Source organism: Equus caballus, chromosome 1 (genome assembly GCF_041296265.1).
Source record: "Equus caballus isolate H_3958 breed thoroughbred chromosome 1, TB-T2T, whole genome shotgun sequence".
NCBI classification, from domain to species: Eukaryota; Metazoa; Chordata; class Mammalia; order Perissodactyla; family Equidae; genus Equus; species Equus caballus.
The window spans coordinates 165,043,720-165,067,987 of NC_091684.1; the positions used below are offsets into that span (position 1 = coordinate 165,043,720).

Sequence of the window (24,268 nt, forward strand, 5' to 3'; positions counted from 1 at the left end):
GAAACCCAGCGCTTACCGGGCTCTAGGGAATTTTAAAGCAGGGAATTTGGAAGGGTAACACATGCAAGAGTCTCCAAATGGTGAGGCAGAATCAACAACATTTACAAAATTACGTTGGGGGAAAAAAAATAACATGGTAAGATCACAGTTCTTTTGTTGGGGTGTTTATAACATAACACATGGCTTCATCTCACCAGGCTTCTGAAATTAGAATGATATTGCTAGAAGATTTTTATGGATCAGGCTTTGAATTTGCATGCAAATTTGCAGGGAATTTTGTACAAAGATGAAATCTCAAACTGAATTCAGACCTGGGTGTTTTAGCAGCCAGGAAAGGTTATTCATGATGTGCCCGATACAATGTCACTAACTAACTTAGAAACAGGAGGTCACAGATTGAAGTTAAGGAGGGAGGTTAGGCCTATAAGCAATTCAAGCAGAATTTAATTACAAAAAGGGTAGCTGAATAATGGCGCTCATAGCTAAAGGCAGCAATAGATGCAGGAATTGTAAATCAGTTCAAGGAAGCTGAGAAAAAATGGAAAACAGATCAACTTTCTTAAAAATATCCTAGGGTTAACTGAGCAAGCCACAGTGGATCAGAGTCAAGTCTTTCTCCTTTCAACGTTCCGGTGCTTTGAAAAAGACACCTAAACAGCAGTTCATTGATTTCCACAAAGGCCAAAGACCTGTGTCATCCACCCAATTGAATTCTTTTGTGCTATACATGTGCTTTTCCTATATTGTCTGTCCTCTTAACAATTTTATCTCCTCATGTATACATTTCTCATACCCTGGGTAGGACACAATTATTCCATTTTGCCAACATGCACTCTATAATCACCTTGGGAACTGACATTTCGTTGTTGCCCTTGCAATACACAAGAGGAATTAAAGGTCCATGTCCTCTGTGTCTTTAATGTTTTATGCCTTCCATGAATTTCAAGGGTGGTAGCTAAATATCACTGCAAGACAGAATTCATTTCAAGCTGGAACTTAAAAAAAAATGCACATCCAATAATAATTATGCTGTTTTAAAAATGACTGTATTTCTGGACAAGGAAATAAAACGAAGCAAGGCCAACATTAAAATGCCAAAATAGCAGAGGATGCCTGTGAAATGGAGCTTACAATGGGATTGCCAGAAAGCTTGAGCTAACATTAGAAGCATGTGAAAGTTGGCAACCCAGGCTCACGTGGAGCTAAAGAAACAGTGTTTTTGTATATTCCAGTTTCTTTTGGTTCTGATCCCTTGAATGTTGCTTGGGGTATTACACTCCCAATTCCAAACAAATTTCAGCTAAACCTCAAAATATTTTCAACTATAAGAAACCAAACATGATTTCTACTAAGCATAATAAATCAGCTCAAATTTCAGTAAAGCTTTAAGAAGCTCCTTAGAACACTGAGGTATGAACAAAGTCCTTGGGAGAGAACTATCCATTCTCATGTCTAATTTTTAACGGTTTTGTTTTGGCTTTATGCTTTTCGATTTTATATTTTTAAGTGATCTCACTCGTACTCCCCTGCACCTCTCAACCCAGCATCCAATGCTTCTGAATCAGGCTGCTTATTTTTTAAAAAATAACCCAATTGACATTTATTGGGCAGGTGGTAGCCAGGCGTCTTCTCTGTAGGGAGAGAAAATGATTTTAGGTGTTTTCCCCACTCTCCTGCCTTTCTGACTAAGTGAATTTCAGCACCTGATCCAAATCACAAAGGTCATCCGTTAGCAGAAAGCAGAAACTAATTTGGCTTTCCCTGGCACCTTTCATACTCGGTGATTGTCTAATAGTTTGCATAGTGATAAGTTGGAGCCTTGGAGAATGGTTTGTATGCAGCTTGCACGTTAGAATGTGACCATGTCCTCAGGATCAACTTATAATACAACGTTAGACATAAGGATCCACTGAGAGAGGGTGGCTGTTAATTTATTGACTGGTATGCTTTACATTTAATTGCCTTTTTTTACTGGATCTCAAATAACTATTTTGCTCTTCATTAACAATCATAAAACAACAGCTACACAAGTAGATTTATGGTGGATTTTTTCCCTTTCATCACACTGTCTTCTCCCCTCTGTCATTAGTTCAACAGCTTATCACTTTGAAACAGTAGGTCTAGAAAAGATATTTGACAGCTTTAAGCCAATATTTGATTGGCATCACGGTTACTGTGACTTCCTAGATATAGATGGAGTGTGTGGAGTGCATTTACCCTCTGCCTTCCAATGGCTTCTTTTACAGAAAAAAAGAGAACAGATTAAGAAAACCCAGAAGAATAAATAAAGGTAAAGAATCTGCTGATGCAGCCCTACATGAAGAATTGCACTACTTATTTTTAGATTTATGCTTAGAAGACAAAGAAATCTATATAAGCCCCTGCCTGCCTGTATCTTTCCTCCAAGCTCTTGAAATACATATATATATATATATATATATATATATATATATTTTCAATGCAGTCACTTTGACAATATTCCAGAGAAATACTTTTTCATTCCTTCCTATTGATTTATAACTTTTTACTTTTCTTACCCTTGTCAAAACTTTTCACTTATGACCCAAGAGTTAGGGAACCAAAATCAGTACTGTCCTGGTTGGAGGGTCATTGTGTGTTGATCTTGAGTGGCCCCTAAACACTTTCGTCGATATTTATTGATGGGATCCACAGGCACTCTGAGTGATCCCACTCTGGAGGGGCATAAACCAATGGCAAGTTGAGCGGGGAAAGGAAATGGTCCTGCTCTAGGCCAGAGCTGGTGAGGCCGCGTCAGGATGCTCAGGGGTCATTGACAAAACGTCAAACATTTCAAATTTCTGACCAGCTCTCTGGCTAACGCCATGTTAAGCAGAAACATGACTATTTCCTCCAAGGAACCAACAGACATACAAACACACAGAAATAAACACAGATTCTGTCTTTCTTTTTCTCCTCCAGTTGCTTGCTTTCTCTCTGTCTCACATGCACACACACACAAACACACACACACGCACAAATAGTCTACAGGGAAATTAAGCAGTGCCAATGAAACAGTGTTCTGAGAAAGTTCTTGGATAAATTAACAACGCAATTACATTACATGACATGCCACAAGATGGATGAGGAAAACTTGGCTGGTATTATGTTCTGTTTTCAAATTGCAATTTATTTGAGGGTTTTAATGGATGCCTTATTAAAACATCTCGGCCCTGGTCAGGTTTCAGCATATGTCACAGTGGCCTGTGATTGATGACACCCTCTGCTGCTTCTCTTGCACATTTGCAGGGAATTTAAGCAAAGAGGGAATGAGCTGAGGCCCAGCTTTGTATTGATCGTGTGGAGGTGCGCTGCCTGGGAGCACAGTCTAATAACATTCTCTTAGCTGAACTGCTTCACATGAAGGCATTTATTACAAGAACTAAAATGTTATATTGCTCAGAATAAAAGAATATTGTACAAACAAAAGAGCAGTGAGCAGAGGAGACAGAGAGAGGCTCTGGCATGCTATGGAACCATGCCTTGTTATCTTTCAGAAGCCACATTTCTAACTGTCAATGGAAAAAAAAATGAATAAAGCTATGCTTTAAAAAGGTAAAAGAAAGAAAGAAAAAGTGCTGTGAGCTTTCAATCAGTTGTGTGTAACAGCTGTTTCATGAGAAAGAGATGCTAGGTGAGGATAGAGAGGCAAGCAGCCTTAAAGTCCACTGGAAAATGACTAAATATCAAAATGGATTGTAGGACATCATTTGTAGGTCCATCTGAAATCTCTGTTATTTTATATATGCTGTAGTTAATTTTTTGACAAGCTCCCATCAAAACAGCAATCTCAAATTACCTAAAGAGTAACTGTCCTCCCATCCACGCTATAGAAATTTGAGAGATTCCTGTCGTTTTAATTATAAAAGGGCTCCACTTGAAATTTTATTACTTGAAGTTTTATAAACCCTTATGTTTATTGTCAAGAAATTTATAATTCATATTTTCTAAGCATAAAAGCATAATTCCAAGTGTATATATGTCATATACATGCGTACATCTAGTCATAGAAAAAAGACTAGAAGGATATAAAATAAAAGGGCAACAGTAGTTATAACTAGGAAAAGAAATAATGGTTGTAATTTTCTTTATGCTTTTCTGTAGTTTCTTAATTTTCTGCAATAAACACACATTACTTTTAAAATCAAAAGAATAAAAATCACTTCAAAGAAATTTATAACATTTTGATTTATAAGAGAGTAATTAGAGAAATAGGTATCCTTTGAAAGAATCTACAATAAATATAATCTCAATGAAAAGGATTCATTTTGCAGCTATATGGGAGTCCCTATTTCTTTGTAGGCAGAATCTATGCATTGAAAATTTAGATGAAAAAAATCAGTCACAATTGAGACAGAATGAAAACATCTCTATGCAACCCAAAAAGCAAGTTAAAAGAAAAAAACTGAAAATAAGTGAGAAGGAAAGGAGAAAGTCTGTAGTATTTCCAAGCTCTGATACTATTAGGATTTGTCAATCTCAGTCCAAAGGTTTTTCTTTTTTCCTTTTTTTTTTTTTTTTTGCTTGACCTGCTATGATTGCTATTATTTGAACTGCCACATTTATTATTTTGTTAGCCTTTGAGGGCCTATAAAAATCTCACCTAATTATATTGGAATCACCTAGCATCACAGCCAAAGCCAAAGAAGGTGAGAAAATGGCCAACAGCTTTCCTTGAAATGAAAGGAAAAAATAGTTAAAGAATGAACAAACAGCAGAAACCAAGAACACTCAGGAAAACCAGCTTTATGAGTCTCCCAAGAAATGGATATAGAAAACATTTTTTAAATGTTGACAGAAATTGTTAAGTTGTAAAAATGGATTTCCTAGCATTGTCAGTTGAATGTACCTTCTAATGTACAAAATACCAAATTTACAGTCTGAATAGATTGTGATAGCTTTGGTGGAGCGATGCTGGGGAAAAAAAGGGAAATGTTACTTAACCTCCAAGGCCTCTTTTTCTCCTGGATTTTAGATTTTCTATCCTTCTATGTCTTCTCATCGCCCCTCATCTTTTATGACTGAATGCCTATTTATCAAAAGGGACTCACTTTCTTTTCCTTTTACTGTGGAAGCAGTTATATAGTATCGGAAACTCTAGGTTCCTTTGATCCAGAATGAGGACCAATTCTCCAATCTTGGAGAATTACTTCATATACCTTCAAGTCAATGAACATTTATTGAGCGTCATCTATGTATAAAGCAGTGTGCATGGCCGTAGCCATGATGCTTTCTCTCTTTGTGGTGAAAGCCAGGTTTAAGAGCCAGGATCTTCTCACTATAAAATGCATATATCCACACAAGCTACAATTTAGCCGCCCATCAACCCCTAACGATCTGAAGAACTGAAGCAATACAATGACAATGAGGTATGGCCTCTTGCTTTAAAGTGGCGAAAACAGAAACATTTATCAATAATCATGCAGTTCAGGCTGTGAGAAGAGCTATACCTAAAAAAAAAAAATTAATGTGCTGTATCTTTTAGGATAATTCACTTATTGTATATGGCCTTTCCATGAAGTTTGCAAAAGCACAAAGCAGATGATGAGCTCAGAGCAGATGTGAAAGGACAGCAGCAGCAGGCAGCAGACATTAGAACAACATTGGGAAGCACTTGGGACGGTGCAATTTGCAGGAGCAGAATCCCATGACAGAATGGGGCACAGAAGGTAGAAACATGGGGCAAAGGGAAAAAAAAAGACACACAAAAAAGCACAAGAGAATACAGCAATAAAAAGAGCATGCTTTGTACACCTTAAACTAATAGAATATTATAGGTCAATTATATCTCAATGAAACAGAAGGAGAATGTTGCATAGGACACGAAGTCTTTAAATATTGAAACTGTTCTTTAATTTCCAGACTGAGCTCCACACAACATATATAAGTAAATGAGAAACGGAAACTCAGATTCCTACCTAGAGGTGGCTAAGTTAATATCATTTTCTGGCTCATAGCAGTTTCTATCATCCACTCCCTCGTAAGGATATTTGATAACTAAAGTTAATTAATATACACATAATTCACTCATAATTTAACTTCTGATTGAATCTGTGTAAGTATGTTCATGGTGGTTTTGGCTTATTCTCAAGTAATCCTTTTGCATTTTCAAAGTCCCAACTTAAGAACCTATGTTATTTAGGGTTCTTGGTTGCATTAGTGACCAATTTTGGCTAAAGTAATAAAAAGCAATTTCTTGGAAAACTGTCAAGAAGCTCAGAGAGTCAATGAGAGGTAAGGTAACAGGCAGTGGGGACAGACATATCAACTGAGGACTGACTGGCCCTGGATGGCTTCACCCCCAAGTCTAATGATTAATTTTGTAAGGAAGCTACTGATTCAGGGTCTCTTCATACATTACAACCTGTGCTTTTTTACATTGTGGATGCGTTCTAAAAGCAGGAAGCAAGAAACGGTAACCTAACGTATGTGTACTCTTCAAGCCTCTACTTGCATCATGTTTGGTTATGTCCTGTTGGCCAAAACAAGTCACATGGTCAAGCCAGAGTCCAAGTGGAGTGGAGACACAACTGCATGGATACAAGAAGGTGTAATTCATTGGGGGCTGTTACTGCAACTACACACTTAGCTTCTGACTTCTGTAATAGAAGGAAAATGCCTGGAATTTTCCTCCCGCAAAGCCTGTTCACAATGGATGAATGGAATAAAAGGGAATAAGGGTAATATTAAGAAGAATAATGGATAATGGGTGGCAAAATAAATGATAAATGGCCACCATGGAACCTTAATTAGATTTCTGAAATAGAATTAACTGAATCCAGAAAGACACTATTTTATTCCTCTGAAAATTTTGGACTGTAGACTGATATCAGCCATAAGGGATTCATGACTTTCCTAAATGACCAGTTCTCCATTACAATGCATGTGAACTTTCCAAACTAGCCAAGAAAACTATGAATTATAATCTTGCTCTTCTTTTTTTTGAACAGCCATAATAAATAGTCCTCAACTGATTTGGGTTACAGATGTTCACATTTCAATTCTTGTGACTAAATGAAGAATAATAGAAGCCAAATATGAAATGTATTTTAAAAGAGACTCACTGCTCTAGCGACTTGCTATGCTATGTGCCCTACGCTGTTCCTTTCACTTTACTTGGTAAATAACAGTTATGGCACATAACAACTCTACCAAAAGTACACTGAGAAATGAAAATAAGTAGATATTTTCTGGCATTTTAGTGCACAAATATAACCTCTTAACCTGCAGCATCCAAAGGTTAAGTCTCAAAACCGAGTCCATTAACCTTTCTAAATGGTTGTGATATTAAAAACTGACTCTTAATAGCTATGGGTCATCATCTAATGCAATAACCATCAGCAATAAAGAATTATGGATTAAGAACATTATCTATCTATAAAGTGGTCATTTATGACACTCGTGCACAGACCATCTCTAAAATGCACAGATCCCCATGACCAAGAGTTCAGACCTAATAATATACATTATGCTTTTATTAGTATAGTTATGATATTAGTGAGTTTTAAGAGAAAATCTTTACATTTATCAAAGGTTCAGGGTGTTTACTTCAAATGTGAAACAGAGAAAATCTTCAGAATTCTCTTCCATTGAGCTGTAACTCAGCCAGGTGGGGCTAATTGACTCAGAGGGTCAAATAAAAAAGAAAATAAACATGCTTTTAAATTGTCTAGTGGCTGTGCCACAGGACAAATTTGCATTCATCTACTTATCTGAGGAACAGCCACTTATGTGAAATATTCTGTCTTTTATCAAGTAGAAAATTATTTGGATTGAGCTTTGCCTTTTTTGTTTTTTATAATTTAGACAGTTAATTCCATGCACACCTATGGAGTAGATACTCGGTACCATCAGCAAGGACATACTATGTTTGGATTCCATAGAAATGAATGAAAGAAGCTTTGATTTCCTAATAGGGACATAGCCTCAGTTAATATTCTTAAAGACCAGAAATTGCCACAAAATACAATCTCACTTCTGAAAAGACAGAACTATAAAAGTAAAGTTTTTTCTTAGCTAAATTAGCTACATTTTCTAAACATATTTACTATATTAACCTGTATTTTGTCTTCAGTACTACCAAAGCAAGAGAAAATGTACTCAGCGCTAAAATCACACTGGTCTTTATTCTAAAAAAAATGGAGAAAGACAAAAATACCAAAAAAAAGAGACAGGAATGAATTTGGGGTGCTTTTCATCTTGCTAATCGTTTTGTGTTTTCCTGTGCATTATTTTAAATTTGTTACTTAGATTTCCACCTCTACATTTAGTTAATAATTTATATCACTAGAACTATATGTTTTTGGGGGTATAGAGTTAATGCCCCATATCCATATCATCGTCATTTTTTATTCCAAACTAACAATAAGAAAATGCCAGGATTGGGCCCAGTGGCACTGCAGTTAGGTTCACATGTTCTGCCTCCGCAGCCCAGGCTTTGCCAGTTGGGATCCCGGGTGCAGACCTATGCACCACTTGTCAGGCCATGCTGTGGCAGGCATCCCACATATAAAGTAGAGGAAGATGGGTGCAGATTTTAGCTCAGGGCCAGTCCTCTCCAGCAAAAAGAGGAGGATTGGCAGCAGATGTTAGCTCAGGGCTAACCTTCTCAAAAAAAAAAAAGGAAAGTAAAAGAAAAGAAAATGCCAGTGTTCAGAAAGACAAAGTGTAGAGTCATTAATAGGAAACTATTTATGCTAGATTTTTCTAAAATGTGTTTAAAAACACATTTATAAACAACTTGCAAATATGCATTCTCCACCTCAAAGAGCTATAAACAGATAATCTTTAATAACTCTTAGCTTTTTTTCAAGTTGTCTTTTCCCCCCTCCTTCTGGGAATCAAAGCTCTGATGAACTTAGAACCAGAGCCCGCTGAAAAGAGGCAATAGTCTCGGTCAGTGATTCCATGGTCCAACACAGGTCATCTGGGCCACGCACTTTCCTCCCTGAGTCCTTCAAGATACCTATTCTTGACTTTATGACTCCCTGGGCTAGAATGACTAACGCTCGATCCAGTACTAATACATAATATGTAAGGCTCAAAAAAATTGTCAATTGAATTGCTAAGGAAAGAATCTCTTTTGTACTCACCTACCCCCTATTCACTCCTAAGTTACTCTTACCCCAAACTCAGGTTGGGATATTTCAAACCAATGCCAGAGAACTCAACAAATTCTACAGGGATGAATTAGTTAAGTTCTATCAGTAAGTCACATGCCACGTAAAAACGGTTAGGTTAATAGAACAATAATCTCCAAGACCCAGTGACTCTCTAATAATCACCAACAAAACTTTTGATTTTTATTTTCTCTTATAGAAGCCTAAATGTTCACTTGGCATGCCAGACTATAAGCTCCTTGGACAAAGGATTTATATCTTATTAAACTTTGCATCCAGAAAATTTGTCCAAAATGGCAATCAGAACGGCAAACATATTTGTAAAATGATAAGTATTGAGCGTCATGTAGTTGAATGTTCAGTGTATTTTGACAGTGAGTATCACAGTATAAGCCCTTGAAGTGTTTCTAATCATGTTCTCAATAGGACCACCAAGTACAAATAGAGTTGCCTTGAGAGCAGACAGCTTTCTTTCTTTTGGTAAATTTCCTTAGCATCTACCCTGTAATGTGGCTAGTTTGCCAGATTGCTTTCACCACAGGATGTTAAAACATAATAATAATCAACCAAACTATGTTAACCAGAGTCCCCAAAGGCATATATTTCATGAAATAAGTAGAAGCAATGCAATTTCACAATAAGTATAACGTTGTTTTAAATTCTGTTGTCAGCAATTCTAATTCTCAAAGGTGCCTGTGTATTATCTCTTTATTCAAATAGCTTGACTTTTCTTTTGCAGTTATCCTTGTAACTTTTATAACAATCCATTGGGGCTTCAGAAATAATCTATTTTCCTCTTTCTTTTTTCTACTTCTGCTTCTTCATCTTCTTCATCTCCTTTACTCTTCCTCCTCCTCTTCACCCATTCCCCTCCCGACACTCTCCTTTTGATTTTTGGATACTGCAAATGATAGCATAGTAGATTTCACATTTATCCATTTTTCATTGCCTCAAACACTGGGCATTCAACAAGTTTTATTCCAACTACTGTCACCTGGATCATTAACCAGGAACAGATATAGAGGGAAAGGGAATCTGTTTTATATGAGGTGTCACCCTAAAGTGTAAATTAAGTCAATCACTTTTTGAATAACTCTACACAGGAATATTCAAAATAGTCACCTTAGGAGGCTATCCACTTATTCCAACAATACAAATATTACTAAAAACAGATAATTGGAATTCTCTGAGGTTGTCTTTGTGGTCTGTGACACATTTTATTGAATATCATTTGGACATATAGATTTGAGTATTTTTTATTTAAAAATGGTTCAAAGAATGAGTTGAATAAACAGTAGCTTTATTAGACCTCACTATAAGTCAGAAGTTTTTTATACAGAAATATTTTTAAAGTTAAATCTTCTTTCAAATAGAAATACGGTTCTGCTTAGACAATCTAGCAGGACTTGCCCCCCTTTGGTGGAAGGCTGGGTTTCCATATGTCTTAAGGAACTGGATGACTGATGACAATCACATTCACCTACAAAGGGAGCTGCCTGTGCAATCCTTTTACGGCTTGAAGATCTTCTAAGAAAGAGTAGGGAATAAAGATGATGAGGACCTTTTCCACTGGGCTGCCCCTCCCTAAGATCACTCAGTTATGAGAATTATAATAGACAGCATGGAACTATAACAGAGAACATGAAACCCTTCCATCTATTTCCAGCTGGCTCTCCTAAAAAAGTAATATATATTTGTACATTACAGTTCACTGATCTTGGCAGAGCCTGTCTGATTTGTCTAGGACTGAAGCTCAGAAATTCATGTGGAATCTTATTCACCTTCCTGACTCGTTTACTACTAGTCTTTCCTCACTCCTACTATTTCTGACTCCAGCGCCTGACACAGCACTTAGCACATGGAGGTATTTGGTAAATATTTGCTAAGAAGATGAATGAAGGAATAGATGGTAAACCTTAGCATACTGTCCACTCATCCTCTCTCCACAGATGCTCTATAAGGGGACCAGGTGTTAGGACACGCGTTAGGATATTAGGCTCACAAATGAAACATCCAGAACACATTGATCTTCCCTCTATCTTTCCTCTCTCTAACCTACCTGTTTTTCAACCACTAAGGTTCTAGGAACTCACTATTATTTGGACTTTGGCATAAAGCTACCTATTTCCTAGGGAAAGTAATTTCTCCACTCCATCTTCATTTTCTTATCTTATATCCCTTAAACATTCTACATATATATATGTAAATATATATTTATTGTTATATATATATATATAAATGACATAGGGGCTTCTAATATATTTCTAAGAATTAAAACAATAGCTGTTGCTCTCAGTACTCACAACATAACTTCTAAAGCAGATTCTTCAGCTAAATATTTTGTATGTTAAGCTTTCTTTTCATAAATCCTTCTTGGGTGCTCATGTTGTCAGCCTTTCAGAGGGCTCTTATTAAAGACCTATGATTTGACAGCCAAGCCAACTGTGCCAGTTATCAATTTATTGCCTCTCAGCTCCAAAGCCACCCTTCATTGCCTGCTTGTGATACTGGAACATTTCTCCCTTGCCAGCTGGCATGAGGTTAATCTTTGTTAGTAGATGGTTGTGGGAGGACACTAGAAGAGGAAGGTGCTTGTCCTGTCTCCCGCATGCTTTCTTCTTCCTGCTTCTACAGCACGGGATCGGTGTGTGGGACGCCCAGTGAAGCTCACTCCCCCGTGGATGCCCTGATGGCCGAGATTTGATTTTATTCTGGGGCCACCCAGCTAATATGACTCTAACAAATCATTATTAATGTGTCTTAGTTAATCAGAGGCAAGTGTTCCATTTCCTTTACCAGTGGTTGGTTTTGGGATAGACCTGCGACCAAGTGACCAAGTAGATGGCGATATAGTATGGGAGGGGAAATATTCTAGAGGCACTTCTAAGAAAGCTTTCTTTTTTTAACAAAAATACACAAGATACAGGCAGCTGCATTTTCTGCCACTGGTGTTAGTATATGGAGACGTGATGCCTGGAGCTGAGTGGCTATCTCGAGACCAATAGGAATAATAGTTGTCATGCTGAGGATGGCAGAGCAGGAAGAGGGATAGAATCTGGATCCTTGGAGATGCCGTTGAGCTGCTGGATTACCCAACCCTGAGAAATCCCACCTTCAGGCTTATTGTATGACATTTTTTTAAAGTCTCATTCTGTTTGGGATTTTTGAGTTTTCTGATGAATTGCAACCTAAAACATTCTAACATTCCTCAAATGTTCTGCACCTGTGAACCCAGGAATCCATTTTCACATACCGCAGAAGGCTAGTCCTTATCTGAGGCCCTTCAACTTAGGGCTGCTTGGCAAGAAGCTTAAGGAATCATCTGAAAATCTTCACTTACTGCTATAACAGAGTTGAGATCTAGAGATTTTAGGACACGGAAAGAAATTCCTCTCCTGACTCTAGTTCTCTCTCTGCTTTCCCTTTTGGACGCCTCAATTTCTTAAACCATTGAAATTATTTGTTCCTTGTAGCTTATAAAAAGGCAAAATAGCAAAGCAATTTAAAGCATAGGCTCTGGAGTCCAAAGATCCTGGTTCAAATCATACCTTCTCTACGTTGAGCAAATTATATGACACATATAGCTAATACGGCCTCTCTTTCTCATTTGTAAATGGATATAATAGAACTTTCCTCATAAGGTTGTGCCTGGGACACAGTGAGCTCTGATTGCAGTAAACTTATTTTACATTCATTAAAATCTCAATTTTACCTTGACATACAGACCACCGGTAGACAGACTTTTGGAATGTTCAGGACAATCCAGATAGAAGATAATAGGCTTGGAAAGAATAATTCTGCATGGAAATACACCTACTTATTTAGGGTGTCATTAAGAATTTTGAGTAGAATCTCACCCCTTTTGAAGGAGACTGGAGAAATAAGCTGTCCGTCCCAAAGGAGGTGTTGCTGGAGGGCTTCTTCATTTTTGTACTGGAAGGGGCGCTATGGTGAGCCTTGCCAAGCAGACATGGGAAGGACATTACCCAGAACATCACCTAAAGGGTGTGTGTTTTGTGTGATGTCCGTGAAGAAGAATGGAACTAAAACATTTTCATATACTTTGAGGAGCAACAAGAAATACTGAAAGCTCTGCCTTTTCATTATTTTGCCCTGCCTTTGATGTCTTTTTCCAGGTCAAACAGTTGCAGCACTGAAGATCTGACCATAAAATAGTCAAAAGAATTGCAAAAGACAACCTCTTCTCTCAAAATATGCCTAAGCGCCTCATAGGGTGGCAGAGCTTACAAAAAAATTAAGTAAATAAATAATGAACACTGCTGTATATTCAATCCATCATTCAAGTCTTGGAACATTTGCAAGTGCTTGTTTGCAAATATGTGTGTCTGGGCGTTCACATATCCAAATTCCAATTCAGCGTAATTTAAATTCTAAATGTTATATAGATAATGCAAAGTTTACATAGGGACTCCAAAAATCTTTATGGTCCTGACACTACATAAAGCAATATTTTCTGATAACAATGTGAAAACCTTGAATTTTGAAATTGTTTCCTTTAAGAATAATTGCCAGGTTTAGCACTGCAAATGGTTTGACAAGGCAATAAAGCTTTGTGACTTTACAGCCCTGTGCTTAGTTTCAATAGTTACGCCATGACATTTGGTGACTATTAGGCACACTTAATCTGATAGATTCCCTGCACTTGGCTGGCTCCCACTCCAGACCCACCAACAGTAAAAAAAAGAAGAAAAAACTTTCAGAACGTTAGGACAAATTTTGAAAAAGAGTTCCATTGTTCCCTGAGTCCTCATCTCATTATTAAGTATTCAACAGTGTGTTTCTAGAAGAGGCAATGGAAGCAATCATATTTGAGGGTTAATGCCAGGGCCATGAGACAATCAGAAGTCGAGAAGGAGCCACAGAAAAGCCAATAGCACCTTTTTCGCTTTCTTAGAGTAAAACCCTTAAGATTTATGCCACATTAATTATTATGTGGCATGCAAGATCATCTGTACTCTTTTTATTATTATTATTATTATTCAATTCCTTCTTTCACTGTGAGGACAGTTACATGTTTTGATATCTGCCTGTACCATAAGGTAGCCTTTGACGAGCGCCATGTTAAATAGAAGGACAAAACAGAGCCATGTGTTTTCTGAACTTAGGGGAATTTGATATCTAACCAAGCATGGACATGCATTAAATCATATTCCTGTCTAAATCTCTTGAATTAAGAAACTGCTTCAGGAAGTTTTTTTTTTTACACTTTGTCTACATGTGAAACAAACTTCAGATAAAACACTAAGGCCTTGCTCAGGGGAAAATTAAAATAGAGCACAGCAGAAGCACTGGGGAAATCCGGTATTTGCCCTCACAGATTTCACATGAGAGTCCTAGTGTGGTGCTGGCAATGGTGTCTACCTCATACCTTACCACTTACCCTTCTGCAGGATTAGATTTGGATGTATGTAGGCTGTCTAGGATTTTTATGTGTCCCTTTATTTTTCTGATCATCTTTAAACTGTGCCCTTAAAAATAATAGCCTTTTAGAATCTCTAGAAAACTAAAATTTATCTCTCTCACCTTATGTTCATTTTCCTCCAAAACACACATATCTTGTGGGTTTCTTTACATGAAATAAAATGTAATCAGCCACTTTCAAATACAAAATAAACCCAGTTTACCCTAATAGAGTTATTATTACAAGAAGCTTATTCGTAGTATGTAGATGGCTAATAAAGGAATGTACCTACAAGATATTTTGCCTGCCAAAGAATGCCAAGACCTCCAATATCTTTTTTGTCTAAATTCTCTGTTAAACTAATTCTGTGTGATAGGCAAATATGTCCTCCACATGCTGGTGAATTAAAATTCGGCTTTCAGTGAATAAGATTAATTGCCTCTTCAGACAAAGCTGGATTTGCGCTCCTATTAGAGGAAGGGGAGGGGGAGAAGCAAGGGGCAGGGTGCCAGCTAGACGGCAGTATTCAGTTACACGTGAAATGATTTGTAATTCTGAGTAATCACTTAGGACAAGCCCTTGCACCATTTTATCTATACATGACTCTAGGCCAAAGTCAATACTCATAGTAAAATAATGAGATGAGGCTAACTGAGCCCTTTTATTAATGCTCCAAGGAGCAAATCTGATGCTCGAGTTTCTCCCGTTGAAAGTATCCACTTCTTCCTGAAAAAACGAACAAGTGGGTCAGGATGCCCAGTAGCAGCCAGGGTACCTGCTTCAGTACAGCCATAAATAACCCACCCTTCCTGCCTCCCCTCCTTCTGTTTGTGCACCAGGCTGCACCCAGCTGCAGGTGAAAACACATGAATTTTGCATGACCTCTAGACTCATTAAAGAGATCTGGCTGTCTCCTAATAGTTTCCCTTGACTTCGGGGGGAGGCGCACACACACACACACACAGAGCATGATGAACCTTAAGAGAAACAATACACAGAATTTTTGCTCTCTCTTCCTCATCAGTCTTATAAAGAAAATCAACTGTTGTAGCAAATGCACAGCTTGGTGACAGAGTCAGCATGCAACTGTTAGGGAAATGAGATGGATAACCAGCTGTCCCGGTTTCCTGGAGATGTGGCATGGGAAGGGAGAGGGTGCTGGGAGGGAGCAGGGGAAGGAATGGTGTAGGGAAATCCTTGCTTTGAACTCCCAAATTTTGTTTTCCCCCTGTGTCACCACTGGTCAGGTAACCAATCTGGCAAACAGATATTAGCATTAAACGGCTCCCTCACTAAGTAGTGGGCAATGTATTCCTCTCCTCTGTGCTTGTTGAAGGCCTAAAGAGCCACTAGAAAAAATTGTTAAAATATTATCCTTCATGTCATTTTCTAAAGCTCAGAGAAACAAAATAATTTATGTGGTGGGTAAAATTGTCTCCTATTGGAAAAACCCAATAGAATATTGCCATTCTTCACAGAAAAAATCTCTGAACCAACTTTTACTTATTAAGGCAAAATCTCCACACACTTGTACTCTAAAATAAGACAATATAAACATAACAGAAGAAAGAACATAGGGATACCTGCATTCAAGTTCCAGACATCTCCTATTCACCAGGTGCCTCTTCTGAGTTTCTTACCATCTCTGAGCACAGTCTTCTCATCTGTAAAGAGCGGGTTACACATTTACAGGCAAAGTTGAGAAGAGTAATGCTTAGTCCAACATCTAATGTATAAAGATGATACCGTATCCCTCCCTCCCTTGGATTATTCATGTTCTGGGGGAGTGAAATGTCAATATAAATAGACCATATAGAGATTTCAATTAAATTACTTCTTCCAACATTTCTCTGATGAGAGCTTTGGTAAGTGACCAAAACAGCTTTTTTGAATTCCACTTCGATTGGTGTACTTATTGGTAGAGATGCCAGCAAACACAAAATCTCCCTCCAAAAAGCTGAAATGAATTGCCAACCAAAGAATCAGTCACGAACCACAGAGAAGTTGCTAAAAGATTCAAGTGCCTATGTACTGAGTGCACACCAAGTTCACATTAATTCCATTTTTCTCAGCCATAACTTGGTTTTGCACACAGCCTGAACTTGGAATGGTGTTTTTTAAAATGGAGATTTCAGAACACACAGTTCCCCTGGCTATGTAGCTTGCATTTTCCTGGGAGAAACTTTTAGTCTCATGAGAGCTCAAGGTGTGCAATACACACGTTCACATGAACATGCACATAGCAACTTGCCAGACATACAGCGGTCTTCAAGTGGAAGACCAAGCATCTATGAAGTTGCTAACACGTAAGAAAGCTTGGTATTAGGGGGACCTGCAAAAAGTTTGGCGTACCTGGAGTGCAGAGGGGAGGTGAAAGAGTAGAAAGAATTGAGGGAAAGAAGGCGCTAAGCCAGAGTCAGATGGTACTTACCAGCAATTCTGAAGTGTTTGCACTTGATCTGGAGGCCAGATGCTCTCAAATTTTAGCATGAAAAAGAATCACATAGGGAGCTTGTTAAAAATACAGAGTCTAGGCTCAACCACCATCAATTCTAAATCCAAAATCCTGGTGTGGTTCCTGAGAATCTGTTCTCTAACAAGCTCACCAGGTGATTCTGATGGAAGGTGATAGGCAAAACTCACTTGAGAAACACTGCTGCAGGCCATGAGGAATGATTAGGGATGCATCAGAGGAGTGATGTAATCGGCTGTATGGTATAAGAAGATAAGCACTTCCTGTAGGATAAATCAGAGGACACCAAGACTGGAAGGAGGTGCGTAATGCAATTGGGAAGCTTTTCGAAAGGGTGGGAGGGAAATAATGAGACCATTGAACCAAGTACCATCAGATGAGAAAAGAGGGAAGAGGCACAAAAATTTAGCAGGACCCGGTGGCTCATGGTTTGGAAAAGGGAGGCATCTAGCATGACATCAATTTTTCTGTTTTGGGTTCTGCTGTAGATCATTATGTTTGTTAAAACTGATTATATGGGAACATGAATAATTTGAGAAGTGAGTTAAATTTTGGATATGACAGGTTTAGCAAAATGGTTAAAAGTATCAGCTCTGGGGTCAGATAAGCTGGGTTTAAAGTCTAACTCTGCCACTTAATTTCTGTGTGACATGGGCAAGTTGCTTCACTTCTCAGATATAAAAGGGGGGAAAAATTCAGGAATTTTGATAAGTAAATCAGTTAACATAAGAAAAGACCTTAGCATAGTGCCTGAAAGGAAGTGATTAATAAATGCTAATAGTAATAATTATTATTAATTTTAATGTCATCATCATTAGCTAGCTGAAGATATTCCATAGATAGATAAAAATATCATACAGATGATTACTTTTAAATAAAACTTTATTACAGATAAGATCATCCAGAAAGAGAGGAAACTTTGGAGAAACAAGGACTAAGAATCCAGGGGAATACAAATACTTTAGTTAACAGATAAACTTGATGAAGCTGAGGAGTGGTCACATATAAGGAAAGAGAAGCAGAAGATATTATAGGTCAAGGATGTAGAGCAGCTTAAGATAGAGGACGTTGTCAACAGTGCCATGTGCTTCAGAAAGGTTAGGTAAAAGTCAGAAAATGTCCATTGTAGGGGCTGGCCCTGTGGCCTAGCTGTTATATTCAATGCACGCTGCTGCAGCAGCCCACATTCACAGGTTAGGATCCCAGGTGGGGGCCTACACTACTCATCAGGAGGTGCCTCATACTATGGCAGGTGTCCCACATATCAAAAATAGAGGAATATTGGCACAGAAAAAGAGGAAGACTGACAACAGATTTTTAGCTCAGAGAAAATCTTCCTCAGCAACAACAACAAAAATCCATTGTATTTGTCAAATGGGAAAACATTGATGACTTTAGTTAGAATGGTTTTAATAACTTGGACAGAAGTCTCTTCTTAGGAGGTTGAAGAGTTAATGGGGGCTGAGGGAATAATTAAAATGATTGTGTAAAAGGAGAAAAGGAGAAAATGATTGTGTGGTAGTAAGAAGAGTCATCAGGTGGAAAACAATTGAGTTTTCTTTTTTAATATGGGAGGGGCAGGAACACATTTTCGAGCTTAGAGAAATGACCCAGTGCAGAGGAAGAAAGCTGGAATCATTGATGGAGGAGCATCTGAGAGGTGATGAAAAAGGATGAAATAGAAAAGAAAACCATGAGTGGATGCTGGCCTTGGACAATGAAGGGAAAATTCTTGCCTTGGCTCTGAAAGAAAGAACTTCAAGGAGTGGTCAACATTCCAGAAGCCTGAGGGAGCAGAATATAAAGATGAGTGTATTCCTGCCAGAGGATATCAAGTTTCTCTCTAAAATTGGAGTAAAATCTCTGGTGAAAGTGAAAGAGCTATAATGAGAGGTGAGTCAGGCCTTAGAGGAGAGAGCTAGGAATCTGGAATGAGTGATGAGGAACAAGGGAGTTGATCGGGGACCGCCGGAGCCACTGGGTAGCACAGAGGCACATAATGATCTGTAAACTTATTTGGTTTTCTCTAGCTCCCTCCAAAGCCTGGGTGGTTGTAAGATCAAAGAAGATGGATTGTGGGTTTAATTTAATTTAAATTTTACAGAGCAGATGTGGTAGAAGGACAAGGCAATAAAAGGAGATTCTGTTGGAGAGAATAGAGTTTAACAGATCAAGATTTAATAGAGAAGAAAGTGAAGACAGAGAGAAGCTGATGGTCTGAGAACTAACTAAATACTCAAGGAGTGGGGGGCCCAGTGAGGTGGAAGAACGGGCAAAGGGGAGCAAAGGAATGAGAAGTGGACAGACAGAATTGAGAGATTAGAGTATAAATTAGGTGCATATAATTTCAGGGGTGAAGTAGTCTCAGATGTTGAGAAAACTGTGTCTATAGCCATAGACAGGGCTGACTTTCAAAACATTTTGTGACTGGTATAGATAACGCCAACACTATGCCCCTAGGGCTGGAGCAGGGTCTTGGTGTTTCTCTACACAAGACCAGGGTTCTGCTCTTCGGTTGCTGGACTGTGGAGAATTCTGGAGGGGTTGCAGAGGAGTGGAGGGCATGGCAAAGAGGGAGAGAGCATCTGGGCAGAAAGTGTTTAGCATCCAGTCCACACGTATTTTACTATTTTAACAGCCAGTGTGTACCCGTGGAATACCAGTTCCAGCCATAAGCTGGGTGACTGAAGAGGAGGAAGGATGAAGAGCATCAGGGTGGAAGTTAAGGAAAGGTGCTGGAAGTGTCATTCACGTGAACCTGGAAATCATCCAGGAGGATGAATAGAACTGACGTGGGAAAATACCTTAGGGGCGTACTTAATTCTTCCCTGAACGCAGGCCAGCGCCCTGGTGACGGGTAGATGACCTCCATGGGGAATAATTGAAAACAGTGCAATCCAATGCATGGCAGTCCAAAGAGGACAGGAATTTCCAAATAAATGTGGAAAATCAAAGATTTGGAAGCAACAACTTGAAATTTAGGAAGCTGACTTCTATTCTGCTTAGAAATATGGAAATCAGGAGAGACTATTTTGCTTTTGCTTTGCCTTCTCCTCCAAGGTATGGACCCAATCTTAGGTTTACTTTCTGCCTGTCAGCCTGGAAGATCTGGCTATTGTTCATGTCAGGTCCCATCTTAGGTGACTTTTGACTCCTGGTCTCTGTCAATACAGGTAGACATTGTCATATTGTAATTATTATTTGATACTCCAGATAAAGCAGGTTTATGAACCTGTTTATTTGCTTGCCATTAGGAGACTTTCTATCTGCCTTTTGTCTAAAATAACCCATTTGAGGAGGGGCTGAGCTGGGGTTTGGAGGTGATTGTTGGACCCCTAAAACCCCAACCATGTATGGCTCTTTTCCTTGCATTCTTCTTTTCTTCCTCCCTATCATCTGAACTGCCTACTGCCTTTTGTCTTTCTCATTTATTATTTCCTCCCTCATTTGGTTTCAATCTAAGGTCATTCTTAGATATTCTGAAGCCACACAGATGGCGCCCTCTCCCTCCTCTCCAAGCCTAGAATCTCGTAAAGTTGAGAGAAACAAAGACAGACACCTAAGTAAAAATCTATTTGGGCATCAGCGCATCCATATCTATTTGTGTCATTAATTTGTCCTTGCGTCTTGTAAACCCAAACTAGTTATTTACATCCCAAGTTTTGGCAATGGCCTCTGATAAATCAGATTGTCCCCCTCAGTTTCCCTATCCTTAGTGGATATATATTTTTAAAGTCAAAATAAAGCTGGTGTGACTGTAAGATTGGCATCATTGAAAGCATGTTATCCAAGTGTCTAAGATCAATCCTAAACATAAGTGGTTAAAATCATTTAAAATGTGTTTTTATTGTAAATTAGAATATATAAACATTTAAACCTTATCTTTAAGTGAAAATTGACCTATTTAAAGGATTTTCTCATTTAGCAAATGTCTTATTTTCTACAACATAAAGATAAAAGGAAGTATTTGTATTTAGGCTTGTATAAAACTGAGAATATACAGATTTGATGCACAAAAATGTGCTTCGTGAAAAGTGAGCCTTTTCTATATTAAATAGAATAAAACAACTAATAATTCTTAATATTCCACTTAAAAATGTTATTAGAAAAAGTGCATCTCAAAACCCTTCATGTCTTTTTTTTCTCTTCCTCCTCTTTGAATAACTCTGGCAAGAAACCTCAACATTTTATTTGATTATTTAAGAGTTCCCTTTGGAGTGGAAGTAGATAGAGCTTGATATCACTATGTATAAATAAATAATTGGAAGGTTTCTATGTCCAGATAAAGTTCTAAAATCAGATAAGTGGGTTTCATTTTATCTTTTGTTATTTTAGTGGTGGGAAGCCTGGTTTCGCCCTCCCCTCAATGGCCTGTAGTCCTCCCAAGATTGATCCCCTGCCTCTCCTGTGGCCTGAGGGATGTATTTAGGATCTCATCATCCCTTTTAATCTGATTGCCATTCTGCATTTTAATCTCTGCTCCTAGGTTCTCTCATAAATTGGAAAGTACTGCATCATTCCCCCTTTCTCTCCACCTCCTAAACCACACTCAGTCCATAACAGCACAGGAGTTATAAATGCCAGATTATAGATCTGCTTCATTATAAAAACGTGTTTGGTGACACTTTTCTTCTGACAGTCAACAATGTAAGATTTAATAAACTATAATTGTGGATGTCATTTAATATCTTGATGGTTGCTAGTGATGGCTGCATGCTTTATGAAAAGGTAAATGGAATTCATCAGTTCATCTCAATTTTTTTAAACAAATATTTGCTTAACACCTAAAATATGCCAGGAATCAGGCTAGGCAGTAAGAATACAAAGATGAATAAACATGTTTCCTGTCTTCAAAAACTCATAGTCAAGTAAAGAGACAGTCATGGAAATAACCTAGTACGATAGAGTATGACCAAAAGGAATTAAAGTATAAAATTCCATTTGAGCACAGAGGATGGATGAACAAGATCGAGAGGAAGATCAGGAATGATCAAATTGGATATTACACAGATCATATTCCAACAGTTTTTGAAGGAAGAATATGAGATAATAGAAGGAAGTTTTAGGCAAAGGCACATACGAGGATCCAGAAGAAAAAAACACCACCACGACATTGTTGCGTAGCTGTCGTTAGTTTTGTATATGAAGAACAGAAGGTGGTAGTTGGCATATTGCTGAAATAGGGCATTATAAATTCTTGTGAGGAAGTAATGACGTTGTTTTCATTATTACGATTTCATCAACTTAGTTTGCCCCTGAAGTCCATGGTAATGTAGAAGGAGACAGGGCAGGCTCCCAGAATCTTAGAAAACCACATCAGATTCATGATGCCTTCCAGAAATATGTGACGTGATAATTCAAGCCCAGTTAAAAAGAGGGTCCCTATTTGACAAATAGGGAAAAAGCAAAGGCAATTTTTCTAAGACAAAATAAAATGTGAATTGTCCCTGCATAGCCCTATCACAGCATAGAACAGAATTATAGGAATTTAGAGAAAGGCAATACTTAACAGAGTTCATCACCAAAAACTCTACCACAAACAAAATCATTCTTTCAAAGATCTTCCGTGCCTGTCACATCATGTATTCTTCTGGAGCATTTCCACTGTGACAATTCTTTGACCTCACAGAGAACTTCGATCCTTTATCCTTTTTGCTTCGTTTCTCTCTACTGTCTCCCACAGGAATTCACTACCCTCCTTCAACAGCTCTTGTTCCAGAGCCCTCTTTATAATGACTCTTGAAATTCCTTGGGTTCTTCCTCCTTCTGCCACAACCACTTTGCAAACCCCAATGATGAATCCAACAATGAGTTTTCTCTGGGCCAGCATTCCCAGACCTAAACACTGACAGACAAAAATCTTACAACAGGGAAGACTGAGATCATGTCTCAAATGGCCATTCATCTGAGAGACTAAAATAAGCTCTCACTCATCAGCACGGTGACTAGTGAGTACCTTCGCCATGCTTCTCTAAATGTCCCACCCTGTTTTGTTTTCAGCAGAAAATCTGACTTCATAGTTCACTAAGAATATAGAAACCCCATTGCAAATACTACATTATCTTCTCATTACTAAATCTGCATCTGCAGTAACATAGTCATCTCCTTCTTCCCTTTTATTACAAAGAAGGAAGTAACCCTTCATTCAAAATTCAACCTTTTTTTAGTTTTTCAAGTGACTTTTTAAAAATCACCTTCCCTATTTCTTCCACCTCTCTCTAGAGGATCATTCTCATCAGCATTCACATGCTCTCTAACATTTCTCACGTTTTAAAAAAAATGAGAATCAAAACAAAACTTGCTCTTGACTCCACATGCCCTCTCCAACTAGGATCAAATTTCTCAGCTCCGCTTCAAGCTCAAGATAAACTTCATCACTTCCCAAGGCAATCATGCTTATACTCCCACCATTCCAGCTCTTCCTTGGATCAGCAATGATTTACATCACCAAACCAGTTCTTGTGTTACTCAACCTCTCAGCGGCATTCAGAACCCTTTCCCACTCCTTCCTTCCTGACATAGCCTCTTTGCTTTTGCAATAATACATTCTCCTGGACATGTTTCTGTTCCTTTGGCTCTTTCTTCACAGACCCAAAGCAGAGTTTGAGATGACAGTCTGTGTGCAAGTAGTTGATTTGCGAGGTGACTCAAGGGCACAGGTATTAGGGACTTGGTGGAATGAGATGAGCAAGAAGGATGACTATAGAATTGTGTTATCAAGGTCAACATGGTAGACAAGAGGGGCAAAGGGATTAGTTCCTCTGAGGCCTCCTGAGTACAGAATGTTTCCCCTTAATGTCCAAAGACTTTGCTGTTTCTTCCTTCTTTACTTATCATTTAATTTTTGTGGTCCTAAGGACTCAGTCCTGGGCCATCGTCTCTTATCTTAGTATCCCTCCTCAGTAATCTCAGACACTCTCATGCTTTAAGCGGTACCTACAAGTTTACAAACCCTAGATTTTTATCCACATTGCTAGTCCAAGTATAGCTTTCTACATGACGTCTCCATTTGGAGGTTCATCAGGTGTCTCATATTGAGGATCCCCAAAATAAACTCTTGATCTTTCCCAACTCCCACCCCAAATCTGCTGCTTCTTTAATTTTCCACATCTTAATCAATGGCACTTCCATTGGCTCAGTTATACCAATAGAAACCTGGAAGTCATTTGACAACCCCCTTCTTCTCCCTACCTACATCCAATCCATCACCAAGGAATCAATTCTACTGCCAAATTA

The 24,268-nt window shown here is 38.3% G+C and overlaps 1 long non-coding RNA gene across 2 annotated transcripts in view; it reads right to left on the reverse strand.

Annotated features, from left to right (window-relative positions):
- LOC111768340 (uncharacterized) overlaps window positions 1-24,268 on the reverse strand; it is a 505,095-nt gene that overhangs the window by 99,695 nt on the left and 381,132 nt on the right. For both annotated transcript variants that reach the window (XR_011440335.1, XR_011440332.1), the window contains one exon: window positions 16,143-16,223. This is a non-coding gene — a long non-coding RNA (uncharacterized lncRNA). The remainder of the gene's footprint in view (window positions 1-16,142; window positions 16,224-24,268) is intronic.